This window comes from Dromaius novaehollandiae, chromosome 4 (assembly GCF_036370855.1).
Source record: "Dromaius novaehollandiae isolate bDroNov1 chromosome 4, bDroNov1.hap1, whole genome shotgun sequence".
In the NCBI taxonomy this organism is placed as follows: Eukaryota; Metazoa; Chordata; class Aves; order Casuariiformes; family Dromaiidae; genus Dromaius; species Dromaius novaehollandiae.
In genome coordinates this window covers 33,176,527-33,190,985 of record NC_088101.1, presented here as the reverse complement: position 1 = coordinate 33,190,985, position 14,459 = coordinate 33,176,527, and positions in this window count along the sequence as shown.

Genomic DNA, 14,459 nt, shown 5'->3' with positions numbered 1-14,459 from the left:
TGTATGGTGAGAAAAGTAGGGAACTTAATTCTGTGAAAGGTGTCTGGATAAGACTCCAAGGGATAAAATGTTGGGCCACCAGCTAGCTGCTCACTCTCAGAGGTGAGCTGACTATTGCATCAGGTGAGCAGGACTAAAATTGCTGTTGCAGATTCTTGGTTTGAACTGACAACACAACCTGTAGTTTCCTTTCTGGTGGGTCTGAAATGTATTGATCTGGGATAGTTGGATGTGAACTAAGCATAATCTAAATAAATAACTGTACCAGTTGCCTTATTGTAATCTGCTGTTTAGAAAGCTCGCTATTCCATGTCATGTATTCCTCTATTGTCTCTAAAATCAAGAAAAGCTATGTAAATAATGATAGCTCCTGAATTTCTTCTTTTAAGTATACTATTTCTTGTTGGGTCAGTTATTTCCTTCTTGTTCTTTAGATTTTTTTCCCCTTTTCTTTTAGTGCTTTTTTACTTGAGACATCTCTCATGCTGCTGATTCATCTGTTATTTCTGACTGACCTCATAAAGTGCTTTTTCTTTAGCTCACCAATTTTTTGTCAGTTCCAGTAAGTATATCTGAATAGTTTATGTATGAATTAACTCTAGTTCTTTGTGTCTAGGGACATTCATTACAATTTTCACTGCCCATGAACAGTCATAAAAGCATTTAACATTAATGCAAGTTTAAATTTAGTTGACTAGGTAATAAATCACTCTTTTCTTTTTTCTTTCTATCTTTCAGATCTCTATTGCATTCATTATAATGTAGACATACACTTTCTGTCCTTCTACTGCTCTTGTCCAATGCAGCTTTAGCAAACCTCCTTGCATTTGTTTTCATGTATTGATAACCTCCTTTCTTAGGTTTGAAACAGCTGATCTTTTTTTTTTTTTTTTTTTTTTTTGGTGGAGAGATATGTATTTTTTTATATGGACACACATATATAAGGCCCCTTTTAAGATTTGTTGGTTGTTTGGTTTTTTTTGTTTGTTTGTTTTAAATCTTCCAAACAGAGGGTTTTGTCTCTGTGTGCTCCAAAATCTTGCATTTGGGAGCAATCCTTTGATGATGGACCTGCCAGCTCTTGAGGGAAAGGTCACATCGGCCTGCTACCGTTTTGTTCATCCGACTGAAATAGGATAAGGAAGCTGCACTTTGGATTCCTCTTTTCCATCTCTGATGGCCAGGGCAGGTGGGATGTGGATAACCTGAATCGAGACTTGCTTCTTCCCCAATCTGGCTCTGTTGGGAGATCCTGGCACAAATGCTGCTGCTGTGGCAGTGAGGTCCTGTCAGCCTCTGGGCAGGTGCTTTGCAAGTCCCTGACCCCTGCTCCCGGGTGCCTGCCTTGACCGCACTGCTGCCCACCGCCTCAGCCTTTCTCTGGGAAGGGCTTTGGGAACGCTGTCTAAACCAAACTGATGCAGTCAGGTGTGGTCAGGAGCCCACTAACTGCCTTTGGGGTCTGGCTTCTCACTTCATGTGCACGACAAGCTCTCTGCAGCAGGAACTACCTTTTTCTAAACCTTTCCACAGCAGTGGCCATGCTTTAACTTGATTTATTTTTGATGGGGACTGCATTGGTAAAAATGCTAATAAAGTGATGTAAAGTCTTTAGTTAACCATGCTTGGACAGTCCTTGCTTACAGAAGAAATACCATTTACCTCATCCTTTTCCAGACCAGAGGTAGCCTGCGAAGTTAGTGGAGATCCACGACAAGCTCCTTAGAGCTTGAACTTCTGCTGCTGGTCACAGAGTCAAACAAATAACACTTCTAGCAGCTTCTACACAGAAGTGTTTCATTATGTTGTCAGGCATGAAAATTGCATTGCTGCTGTATACTAATATTTTTAGAAGAAGTGACAGCTTCTTGATTTATGTGTCTTTAAGATTTTAGCTGAACTGGTGATGATGTGAGTAAAAAAGCTTTCTCACTGAGAGAGCTTAAGAAGGAAAAGTATCCTCTGATGCTTCTCACAATCTAGATTAAGCTTCCTGTTGGGCAATATATGAGACATTTTAAGGCTGTGTAGGAAGAAAGCTCTGTTTCAGAGCCATTCAGACGTGACTCACCCCATTTAAGAAAATGTTCTGGCTATGATTTGAGGTTAGTCTTAGCTTCTGAATGTATACAAGGCTATGTTGAAAAGATTGATAAGTACTGAGTGGCTCTGGGATCAAAACTCTTGCCAGAAAAGTTCCTGCCTTGGGGGGAGGGAAAAGACAAACCTTTTATTTATGTCTGTTATTGTAATGTGTTGTAAACTGGAAGGACAAAAAGGATAAAGAGGAAAGGAGCTATGTAAAGGCTTGAGGGTGTGGGAGTTTTTTGTTTGTTTTTTTTAGTATGAGTAAGGCTAGGAACTCGCTATTCTAATTCAGCGCTTGTGGTCTAGATTCTCTTCTTGCCGTGCAAGTTGTTTGTTCCTGCTCATAAATTTGTCTCTGAGGATAATTTATACCAGGGAGCTTTCAGTCTTTTATGTACCTTTGTTTAGTTTTTTTGTTTCTAATGTGTGCAAATCATAAGGGAAAGGAAATTAGAAATGTCTTTTCCTGGTAGCAGCGAAAGACAGAGCTCAAGCCAAAATATCATTGCATTGTGTTTTTTCTCTGGCAGAGTTTGAGTATTTAAATACTTTGGGTATTGAATATGTTGCATTTCTCTTATTGGCTTTATAATGACATCTATCTATTTATCCATCCATTTACCCAAACTCTAATAATGTGTGTGTGTGTGTGTGGGGGGGGGGGGTAATATTATGATGATTTAAGCTGCGTGGAACTGGAAGCAATAACCAGACCAGAAAAGGCGTCAAAATCTTTTGTCTTTGTTTGCCTAATTAGTAGCTGGCGTATAATGATAAACAAGAAACTGGATTTCCATGCACTTTCTCGTACATTAGTCTCATCAACCTTGCAAGGATAACTTCATTAATATAAAGCAAGTAGCTTACTTTTCTGAGAGTAGAAAATGTAGTTAGAAATTCAGTTTGAGTTTCATTAAACCATTATAAACTTATGAGTTCACATTCACTTCATGAAAATCTTTCCTCCTTTGTACTTCAGTGATATATTTACAAGGCATGTTTAATACTGGGCACTGTTTGAAAGAAACCTACCACAGCACACACCCGTAAATGGGGAGCGCACCATCTGGCTGATCGCACGTCCTGAAGGCAGTTTTGAAAGACTTGTGTGGCTTGTTCCCAGGTTTAGGTTATATATCTTGTATAATATTGAAAAATATTTATCTACCATCACATAGTTGAGATAATCACCCACTTGTAGCATGCCAAGCGACCTGAAGTTTCTTTTCAAAAGCTTTCTAATTGCAGAATAGGAGCAGCAAATGATGTTCTATATATGCTGTGTTATTTCTCTAAAACTTAGTAGAGATGAAGCAACGTGTTGTCTTTTCTGTCGGTATTTCTTGGTGAAACAAAGTCTTCTTTACTTCAACACTCACAATTTTTTTTAATGCTAAAAAGACTGTAAAACTGCCAGAGTCTGACTGGTTTCTGCAGTGAAACTGTGTGTGCGCATGCATGTCTCTGTGTGTGCTTTTTCCTTAATGCAAGATGTATGCAAGTAAACAGCAGATGTTAGGACTTTCAGATATTTAAGACATCAAAGTTTTCTTCCAGTAATATATATGGGAGATTTAAATAGGTATCTCATTTTAAAAACAGCAGGAGATATCTGAGAAACATATTGGCAAGAAAAAAAACAAGAAATTTTGCCTGGTACAATCCAGTCAATATATTATTGTCTGCAAATGATCTAAGAGAAGAGCAAGATTGATATCTGAAAGCTTTTCGGCAGCAGCCAGTCAATATCCACAAATGAAGAATTTTATTTCTCCCTTCAAAATAAGTATCATCTCTGTAAATGATCTGCATTACTTATGAAATACATATATACACATATCCTGACCAGAGCGTCAAGATTTTATAGTCAGGAATAGACCCCTCTTTCTCCCTAATAAAATATTAGCCTCTAATTCCCTGATTTGTCTCATAACTTATACTTGGACTTGAAAAAGAATTTTAAAAATGGCAATAAAGATATCCAGTCCTGTTAATTCAAGTGAGGGAGTATCTACCCTGTCCCCTGGTATTTTTTTTTCCACAAGGTTAATTACCTATTTTGTTTAAAGCTTGCAACAAATCAGAGTACAGCTTATCTAAACAATGCAGATCTTGGCTGCTTACTGTATTTTCTTTGTTGTCCTTTAATGCATTTTTTTTTCCTAAGCTGTATTTAAAAAGTGGGCCAGAAGGACAGAAGCAAGCACACGTTTATTTCTGTGTTTGCACTCGCCATCTGATCTTTTATTTTCTTTGAGTGGTGCATGGAGCCAGTTAAAACTCTCACGGTTTAGAAGTGTGTCCCATTGATCTTTTGGAGCAGTGCTAGTTTGGACCTTCAGCTCGCAGCGAGAACTTGGCACCACGCTGATTGCTTCTGTGCTGCATAATGGATTTGTCACAGCGGTATTTGTAAAGAATCTTTTCTTGAAAATACAAAGACCTCCTTCCTCCCTCCCTTCCCACCCCCCACCAAAAAAAAAAAAAAAAAAAAAAAAAGGCAGAGTGAAAAAGACACTACCAAACTGTGGGAAGAGAAAGGTGGGAGATATAGTAAGAAAACTCTGTGCTGCATCTGGGGGCTTATGTAACAGCAGCAACAATGTTGCTAAATGGCAATATAGGACAAGATAAAAAGAAAGCTCGCAATTCATGCTGTTTTTGAAAATTGAAAACAAAGCAAACAAACAAAAAAGATCTAATACATTGCCATACCTAAGAAATCTTTAAAAGAAAAGGTTCTAAACCAGCAATTTCAGCAATAGAGTTTTAATTGCTTGTGTTTTCCAGACACAGCTCTGGTTTCCTTAAAAGTAAAGTTTTATGGTGTTTCTAGTTCATTGCAGTATAGGAATATATGTATGTTGAAAAATTAATGCCACATTTTTTAAAAGTAGCATCACAAACAGATTTCTGTTTTAATACAGAAATGGTGGTTTCTAGCTTTTCTGTAGGAATATATATAATCCATTTCCTTTACACTGTCACTCTTCTAAGAAGCGCATGGATAATTATAATTGTAAATAAGCATTATATAATTAAAATAGAAATCAGCATTAAAAAATTTAAAATTGCTTTTCCTTTGAATGCTTTCATATCTGCTCTATTATAGATGATGGATTAATTTCCACTCACCCTTTTCAAATACCTTTGAGCAAAAGCAATGTTTTCACTGCTCAAAATCTGAACTTCCTGGAGCAAATTATTACTTGTTGTTATTATTTAATTATTGCTATAATAAAAACTCTGGGATCTTATCTTAAACTTTTTCTCTGCAGAAAAGTTTATGTAAAGCCTTTCTAAATCCTTTAGTCTATGTGTATTTTTTTTATTGCCTGATGAATTAAATAAGATTGAAGCACTCTAGCCAATTCTGAAGTCTTTACTACTTTCTAATGAAAGATTTCATGTCAAACAGCACTATACAGAGCTCATTCCAGCTAATTTTCATATAACGAAAACTGTGTTTAATCTTAAGGACCTGTTACCACAGAGTACTACTTGTTCAGTTTTGCAGTTCAGGAAGGCAGTATGTCACAAAATGGCACTGCAGAATGGCACAGGTGAACATAATTATCTCAGAAAAAACAGATTTGGGATATTGCATCCAGAGGAGCAAGGTCTTGGCGACACTAAGTAACCCTCTTTGAGCTATAGTCAGGCAAAAAAGAATTGAGGAGGAAGCCAAACAGTGTGTTTTCATGATGCGCATTCATGTTGCTCAAGGCTTGTGCACATTTTGCTTGCAATACTACCACTTTCATATCCTGACTTGAGCAAACATTCACATAAAGGACTTGAGACTTGTTTATCAGGCCTACTACTCAAATGTCTGTATGTCCATAAGCAACCTGCAGCCAGTTTTCTGCGTTCCTCAGCCCTGAAATCTTTGCTCAGAGTCCCAGAGAGAGGTGTTCTTGTTTTGTGTACCTTAAGTAGGAGTCTTGGTTTAACAGCAGTGTGTTCAATAGAGTTTTATGTTCATTTTAGCATCCTTGTGGAGAATGTCATCTGGTCATCTCATGACAGATGCTTCTGGAGACAACCGTTCATACACAAGGTACTGGCCTTTCTGGTTATTATCACTATATGGGTTTTTAAAGCAGCAAGAAGCTCAATAAAATAAACACGGTAACAAGATACCTTTGAGGTCTTGTATTTAAAGAGTTCAGCTCAACTCTGCTACCACCTTCCTTAGGATGAGCTTTCAATGGTACTGCACTCAAAGATACCATAAACTTTTTAACTATTCATCACACCAGTGCTTCTTTAAACTATTTTCCACAATAAGAAAAAAAAAAAATCACTTCCCAGATATTCCATCTCCCAAGTAATCCAAAGTGATGAATGCAACATGCTATTCAGTAGCCCTGTAAAATAAAAATCTTATTTCCTCAGTGTGATCCAGGCAATTGTGAAGGAGTGGAAAAAAAACTTTTTATGCAAAATCATAAAACTATCAGAAATAAAATGATCATAAAATATTCTTATGGACTTGTAATTATAAATACGTGGGTGTGTATACTGATTGCAATCGAGCTTGTTTAAAACAAGAATTAGCCTTTTTAATTCTATTTTGGTGATGCTCTCCCTAAACTAACTGACTCCAAAGTTACAGTTCTGATAGTTGTATTTACAGAAAAATATTTTATTGCATTATGACAAACCCATGAGCAATGCTTGATTTGTGATTTCCTAATCCTATACTTTAGAAAGCTTTTTGTGCTAATGGTTGCATGTGGTGTCTCATTCTTTAAACAAAGTAAACTATATCATTACTACTGGTGTGGAAGCTACATCAAAGGTGTAGATGTGGATTTTGTTCTAATGTGATTAATTCTCACTTCTTCTAAAGGCTTGGTTTTTTGTTACTTTGCTTTCCAATCTGACTTTGTCAGAAAACCTTGAAGGCGGTATCTGTGCTGTCAGCTCCTTACTAGGGACGCAGAAGGGCTATGAGGGCCTGCTAAGCTTTTGGCAATTTCCTTGAAGATTGAATTCATTACGCTGGGACTGGGTTTCATCACAGAGTGATTTCAGCAGTTCTGCCAGGTCCACTACCTTTTTTTCCTGTGCTGTCCCTAAGAGGCAATAAGGAACAGCCCTTAAGGCATCCTGGCAGGCACCAGGCTCAAATACAGCAGGAGGAGGTGCTGTCTGTCGTATAAAGCGATGAGGTAATCGAGATGCTCTGCTTGCACTTGGTCATCTGCTGGCATGTATTGTAGCCTCCTATCCTTTCTTTCCTCATGGTAACGTAAGATGTGGAAAAAGGTGCCTATAGCAGAGCAGAATGGAGGCAGGGGAGGCACGGGGTAGATGGGGTGGTGAGAGGTGCCGTGTGGGTTCAGAACTTGGCTGGAGGCAGAAATTTTACTTGTTAGTGCAGGGCATATCATTAAAGGTGTGAAAGCAATATCAAATCCTGGTAAAGTATAATGGATTCAAACTGGAAGTGTTCTTGGCCTCACAATGTAGCGGCAAATGGGGAACAGTTATGGAATACTTATAGTTTGAGCAGAGTTCTGTAGGGGGTTGGGTTTTTGTTTTATTTTATGCTATTCTTGCAAAATTAGAAGAAAATAGAACGGTATCCCTGACAATGTTTTCCAGCAGCAGGATATACCATTAATACAAGGCAGGTGTAAGCAAATTCTGAAGTTTAATGTACCAAAAACAAGCTCATTCACTCAGGAGAAATAATAAAGAAATAGTCTCTATTCCCAATATAGGCTCTGTAAGGAGCTTGATACTTCAGTTCTTTCACTGGTTCCCCAAAATAATCATCTGATTGCGAATTAACAAACCTGGCACTACAGATAGAAGTGCTGACACACGCTTTGTCAGTGTATTCAGGGAACATTTAATAAGAAGGTACAGGCAGAGGAACAGGGGACAAAGGGCATAATTTGAAATGAGAGCATTGTAAGTGGCAGCTACCCACAACTTCGTGAAGGACGTTCAGGCTGGATATAAGCAGAAACATTTTCCCTGTGAGGACAGCCAAGTAGTGGAGCAGGTTGCCCAGTTCTGCAGTCTCCATCCTTGGAAGTTTTCAAGACCGACTGGATCAAGCCTTGAGCAGCCTGGTCTGACTACTGAGCTGCCCTGCTGCAAGCGGGAGATTGGACTAGAGACCTCCTGGGGTCCCTTCCCACCCAAAGTAGGGGAGGAGCTTGCTCAGTTCTGCCATCACCGCTTCTTGAGGGTCCTTAACGCAATGGAAAATGATCAAGGAATCATTTCTCAAGGATCAATGCTTGAAGAACTGTAACTTTTTTTTTAAAAGAGGTAGAATTATTTATATCCATAGAATTATAGACTCTATGGATTCTACATATCTATGAATAGAGAATTTAAATGGTAATTTGATCAAAGTATGTATGTGCTTATTTCATGGAAGAAAAAAAAAATTAGTAATGTGGTCTTCAGTCCAGCAGACAAAAATATAATGAGACTGGAGGCTGAATACAGATGACACGTGGTCAAATGAGACATAAGATGTGCTTATAAGCAAAATAAAATTAAAGTGAGGTCATTTAACTGGAAAGCTAACTAAGTGTTTTGGTTCATTGGCCATCGCTGGTAATTTTTAATCAAGTTCGGATGCTTTTTCTAAATGAGGTAATCTGATTCATGTGGAATCAAATCAGAAAAGTCATATGACCTGTGTTATGCAAGATGAATTAGATGAGTATACTGAGTACCTCCATTCCTCTAATTTATGGAAATGAAAAATAACTCAGTCCAACCTGACAGTGATGCCAACCAACACAGCAGTTTCCTTGGCTTGAAGTTATTTCAAGAAATCAGATCGTTTCCTTGCTCTAAAAACCAAGAGTATTTAAGCTAGTGAGGTGTCGAACTACACTGTGTTTTAAAGCTAAAACACAGTATTACACTGAGTCCATGACAGCGGCACCAGCACACCCAGCACATGTGGAGTAGCAGCATATTATGATACAAATTTCTATGTACTACTGTATGTTGTGTAAACACAACATTTAAGAGAATACTGCTTTGATGGAATATGGCCAAACTAGTGTTCCAACATGACCAAAAAGTTTATGAAAAAGGCAGCCTGAAACATTTCTTTATCGACTTACAGGCCATAGGAGGCATTTAGGTTGCACGATCATAAGATGCTAAGAGGACAGTCCTTTAGCACCCCTTGGATATGTGGCAGGGGGAAGGGGTCACTTTCTTTCCAAAGTCGGTAGTGTGATTTCCACTTGTGTGTAAGTAGAGTCTCAGATATCTGATGAGAACTTCAGCAGCTCTGTCACACGGAGGCCAAGAATCCAGCTGTGAAAATGTAGAACAGAGGTGGGGAAAAAAAACAAACAAAAAAACAAGCAAACAAAAAAAAATAGTTTTCTCTACCTTAAGAGAGAGTGGGAGTTAAACAAATCAAGTAACTTGAAGGGCACTCATTTCCTTTCCTTCCTCAATCTAGGCTACTCCTTTCTATCCTTGGAGCCATTAATGATCACAATCAATAGTACTCTGATGGTTTCACAACTTCAATGTGTTCTCTTGGAAAAATAATTACTGCCTAATTTATTTGGAAATACCAGAGCATATTGAATTTTTATGAGTAAGTTGTAGGCATCATTCTGTCACAGCGCTTTGCCTGGAAACAGAGTTAGGATGGTTTATGTTAATGTTGAGAAGTGTTTTGACCAGTAATCTGAATCATTGAAATTAAACTTCACTATAAATATTAAATCTGGCTGAAAACTCCAGAAATCCTGCAATAATATAATACTTGCATAAATGTGTACCTCCATCAACTGACAATCTTGAGACATATGTAAGTTATACAAAAGAATGATGCACAGAAACCTCCAGTTAGTGGACTATAGAATCACATAAATAGGATATGCACGTCATCCCAATATTAAGTTTGATCTAACAGAGATAACTGCATCCTTTTGTTGCTCAGGTGCTAAAATGGCTCCACTGCTTCTGCATTAGACATCTTGTATCCAGGTGGTGGTGTGCAGTGCTGGGGGGAAGGCTGGTGCTAGCTTGGTTTCATGCAGTGCTGCAGGAGCTGTACGTATTTGCAAAACAAACTCCATGAAGCACTGTAAGTTTAGAAACCTACATCAGAATATTTTTGCAACTTGAAGAAAGAAGTTGTTCTAAGAATTTTAGAGAAATTCCAATGCCTTTTTTGGGGGGGGGGGGGGAGAGAAAGACACACACACCAAATAGGTAAGAAGCATGGCTTTCAGTAGCTGCTTTTTTTGAGTTTGTGTGAATTTTCATATTAGTCTTGCAGACACCACGTTCATGTTTTAAAGGCCTACTTGCAGCGTATAGCCTTTTCTTGGTATGTTCACTAAGTGTGCTATAGCTTTTCTCCTTTGCCATGTTCTTCTACTTCCATGGTTATGGAACCATCAGATACAAGCTCTGAGTAATTGCATAAATGTTAAACAAGCAGGGTAGGGGTCACTGGGCTAATTATTTATCTTGTATCCCTCCAGAAAAGGAAAACAACATAAACAACTTTTATTCATCTAAATGAGGCTGCTACTTGTACATAAACTGATACAGCCTGTGCCACTGATAGGGCTGAGTGGGGTATAATATCAGATCAAAATGAAAAGCTATAACAGTGAAAAGAAATTGCATGAATCTCATTATCATGAATATAGCACTACAGCGGCACTTAACAACACTCATATTTTCTGAAGGGAAGATGAACATTTTATCTCATCATCTTTTTTTTAAGTCAAGATTTTTTTGCCAGACTAGTTAGGAAACTTTAACTTTTCTTTTTTTCCTTCCCCCTCTTATAAAATGTCAGAGGACACAATGTTCAAACCAGGCATACCGCTATGGCTTCCTATCAGCCTGTGTACTCTGTGCTTCTTTCCTGAAACAAAATCAGGCTGAACCTGTAGTCAAGACATGCTTATTATGACTTGCATCATAACAGAAATTCAGGAGTTCAGATGTTTTAAGCGGTTTAAGAAAATATTGTGTTCTTCAATAGCTCTGAAATTTGGAGCTCCTTATGGGGGGGCTGGATAGACTTGTGTGCCAGTGTTTTGAGTATATGAGCAGGGAATTCCTATTAATCAAAATAACACAATATATATATATATTTAATAACACAAAATATATATATATTTAAATATTATTTTTTCCTGTGGCTGCCAGAAAGCATGCCTGTGGAGCCACCCCTTGGCAGTGGGGCAGTTGTGCTCTGAACAGGATGGATGGGAAGCAGCAGGCTAGAAGCCGTACCTGACTTAGCATGGCCAAAAACCTAAATGTGCCCCAGATGGTCTCAGGTATGGATGTTTACCCATTTACTGCCTGGTACCTACTACCTTTGGGGGAAACAAAACTGAGAACAGCTTTCGAAAGAGGCATAAGCAGTCTCAGCAGGCATGAGCCTAACCTAAAAACATATGGGTGAACGGAGTAGCCAAAGAAGTTTGTAGCCTGCTAGGTTTTGCACGGCGAGGGGAGCTCAGGGGGATGTACAGCAGCTGTTGAGCCTCCTCTGCCTGCGTGTCCCCACCAGCCAGCATCTGCTTGCATCCAAATACTGATGGGATCCCTCGAAGGGAAATGGGATAACAAGCATCTGTCTCGGAGGCCCAGGGGAAAACGTAACCAAAACTTGGGAGGCACTCTGCTTTAACAAGAAAAGCAAGCGGCACATTTACCTGTGAGAAGCTTGGAAGGACTGAGGAAAGGTGGCGAAGGCTGGAGTATTAGGGGAGAGAGGAGGTGTACCTGGATGGTACAACCAGTGCAAGATGTTAGAGGCAGGTATTGTCTATTTGAGCCTCATCTTTTCCTGGTTTTGTTTTGGGATATGGTGAGTCTGTCCCTCTGGGGTGTTCACGCCTCCCTTGCTGCCCTTGTGCAAGAGCCCAGGGTGAGGGAGGGTTAGAGGGATATTCCTTTTCTCCCCCTGAACTGGGGGAATTGTCCTCTATGAGTTTGTGTTTCTCGCTTTCGTCTTCCTAAGGAAACTGGGATTCATTAGAGGCTTATTATCACTTTATTATTGACTGTTAGAGGATCTTTCCTTGCATAAGCACTGGTATGGGTCAGTCTTTAGGGAGCCAAACTCTTCCCTCTGTGCAGGGTGGCCGTTATCTTTCTGGTCTTTTCAGTTTAAAATACAATTTTTGCTTTAAAAAAAACAAACTGCAGGACAATACAATTATCCTTGTATGACTTGCTGTTCTAGGGAAATTGTAAGCAGGAATGGGTTAGGAAGCCAAAGGGAGACTAATTGGAGTTGTGAGATCTTAAATATAGCCCTTAATTTCTACTCCAGAGCTCTGCCTTGAGTGACATCCAGCTAATGTGTCTAGATACAGAGACAAAAGGCAGTAAGCCACCCAGTCATTCAGCTGTGTTTTTTTTATTTTGCAGTTAGCTATTTCTTAATTAAATTCTCTGAAGACTTTTCATGTGCTAAAAGGCACTAGTAACAAAAAGGATAGCTTAGTAAATTGTGTGTTTTCAATATAAACACGAATGACTGCTGTATGGGGGGTTTTAATCTTTTTCATGTCATAATCATTACATTATTTGGGTGTATCTTCTAATAAATCATTCTGAAAGTTGTATCAAACCCCAATTTGCTAGTTTTAACTTACAGCTTCTGGAGTTTTTGTACCAAAACTGGTATACATAGAAAATCTTGCCCATGAATGTTAACTGCATCATAGCAGATTTCATTTCCTCTAGGGTCCTGCTGGCGTAGTGCGGAGAACTGCAGTGTGTTTGCAGATAAATAGGATCCAACTTTGATTTTTCTAAGACTTTGAAAATAGACCCAGTCCTTACATCTGAAATTCTTATTGGTAAAATATACAGAAGCGGGGGGTTGATTCTGGCTAAGAGGCAGATTCTTTTCATAATTGCAGCATGTCACTTTTGTCAATTCAATTTCATCATCTGTAAAACAGGAAAGTTTAAGTAATATTCTTAATTTATTTCTGAGATCTTATCCTCTGATGAAATGTACTTATCCACCAATATTTTCTAATTATTAATATTTTTTCTTATCTAATTCCTTTGAAGCTGCTGCCATAACGTGGTGTTAATATTGTGTTAGTTCCAAGAAAAAGAGTGTTTTCTGGAATTCTGTATCTGATAAATGCACAATTTGGCGTCCCCCAGGTGGAGGAGTAGGGGAAGACAAAAGTATCTAAACTCCTGTCAAGTTAAGGGTCACATTTTCATTACATGGGAAAAAACAAGGACCAGTAGATGGTTCTCTGCTTCTCCCAGACCAATTGACCACTAATAAGGAATGTATGCAAGCTTTAGAAAAAAAATCTGAGAGTTTTTCTGAAATGCCTTTTTTCTTCTTTTTGAATCACATATATAAAAAATGGCAAACAGTAGGAAACCAACCTTTTCAGAGTTCTTGTCATGCTGTGAAACTATTTGGTGCCCACCCATTTCATTGCTAATTTTCTTGCAAGACTTGCCTAATTTTCTCAGTCATTCTGTATGTGAGGAAGGGGGGAAAGGTCTTTGCCTTTCCAATGCATAACTCTCACTTTATTATCTGTAACCCAGATTTCTCAGCGATCAGCTTTTTTGGAGTGTTTACTAGCTTTTTATCATGCATCTTGAATAAGGAAGCTTAGTTATCACTTTACTACCTTGTAGCAAGGAGACATAAACAGCATATTTAAAGCAAAGAATATGTATTAGAATAATGCAAAAGATTCTTAATGCCAAATGTTATGCTCTAAGCTCATCTGAAATAATGGCTGAAAAGCTACCTTGCAAAAAAGTCTACATGTAACTTATAGACATGACTTGTAGCACCACCTGTTAAAAAATGTTGTGGATGTTTATCTTATTTTGCTCGCTTTCAGATTCATCACACAAGTTCTTTGGCCTGAAATATTTTATGTTCTATGCTCATGTTTTATATTTTATAAAATATTTAACATGAACATAAACAGTGTTCAGACATTTCAGAAAATAAGTATCAAAAAAATTAAAAAAGAGAAGAAAGTATCAAGTATTATTTTAGTATAAAATATTTCTTGTTCAGTGATGTTATCTACCTTCTACACTGATTGAGCCTGGATTCTTTAAAAATCTGGTAATTAAATGATTAATACAAACCTCATGTGTTGTAGAAACAAAGACTATAAAAACCAACTGTAACTTAGCATTTCTTATTTTTTAAGTCCATTAAACTTAACGTTCTCTAATATAGCTTATATGTGTCTCTTATCTGCAGCATGCGCATAGTTCTGCTTCCTTTTTGTCAGGAGTAATTCTTTTTGTGTGATGCACCTAGACGCAAGTCTTTGAGCCAGTTTTGCCTTGACTTGCAGTTGTGCAACCTCACTGAAGCGGCACAG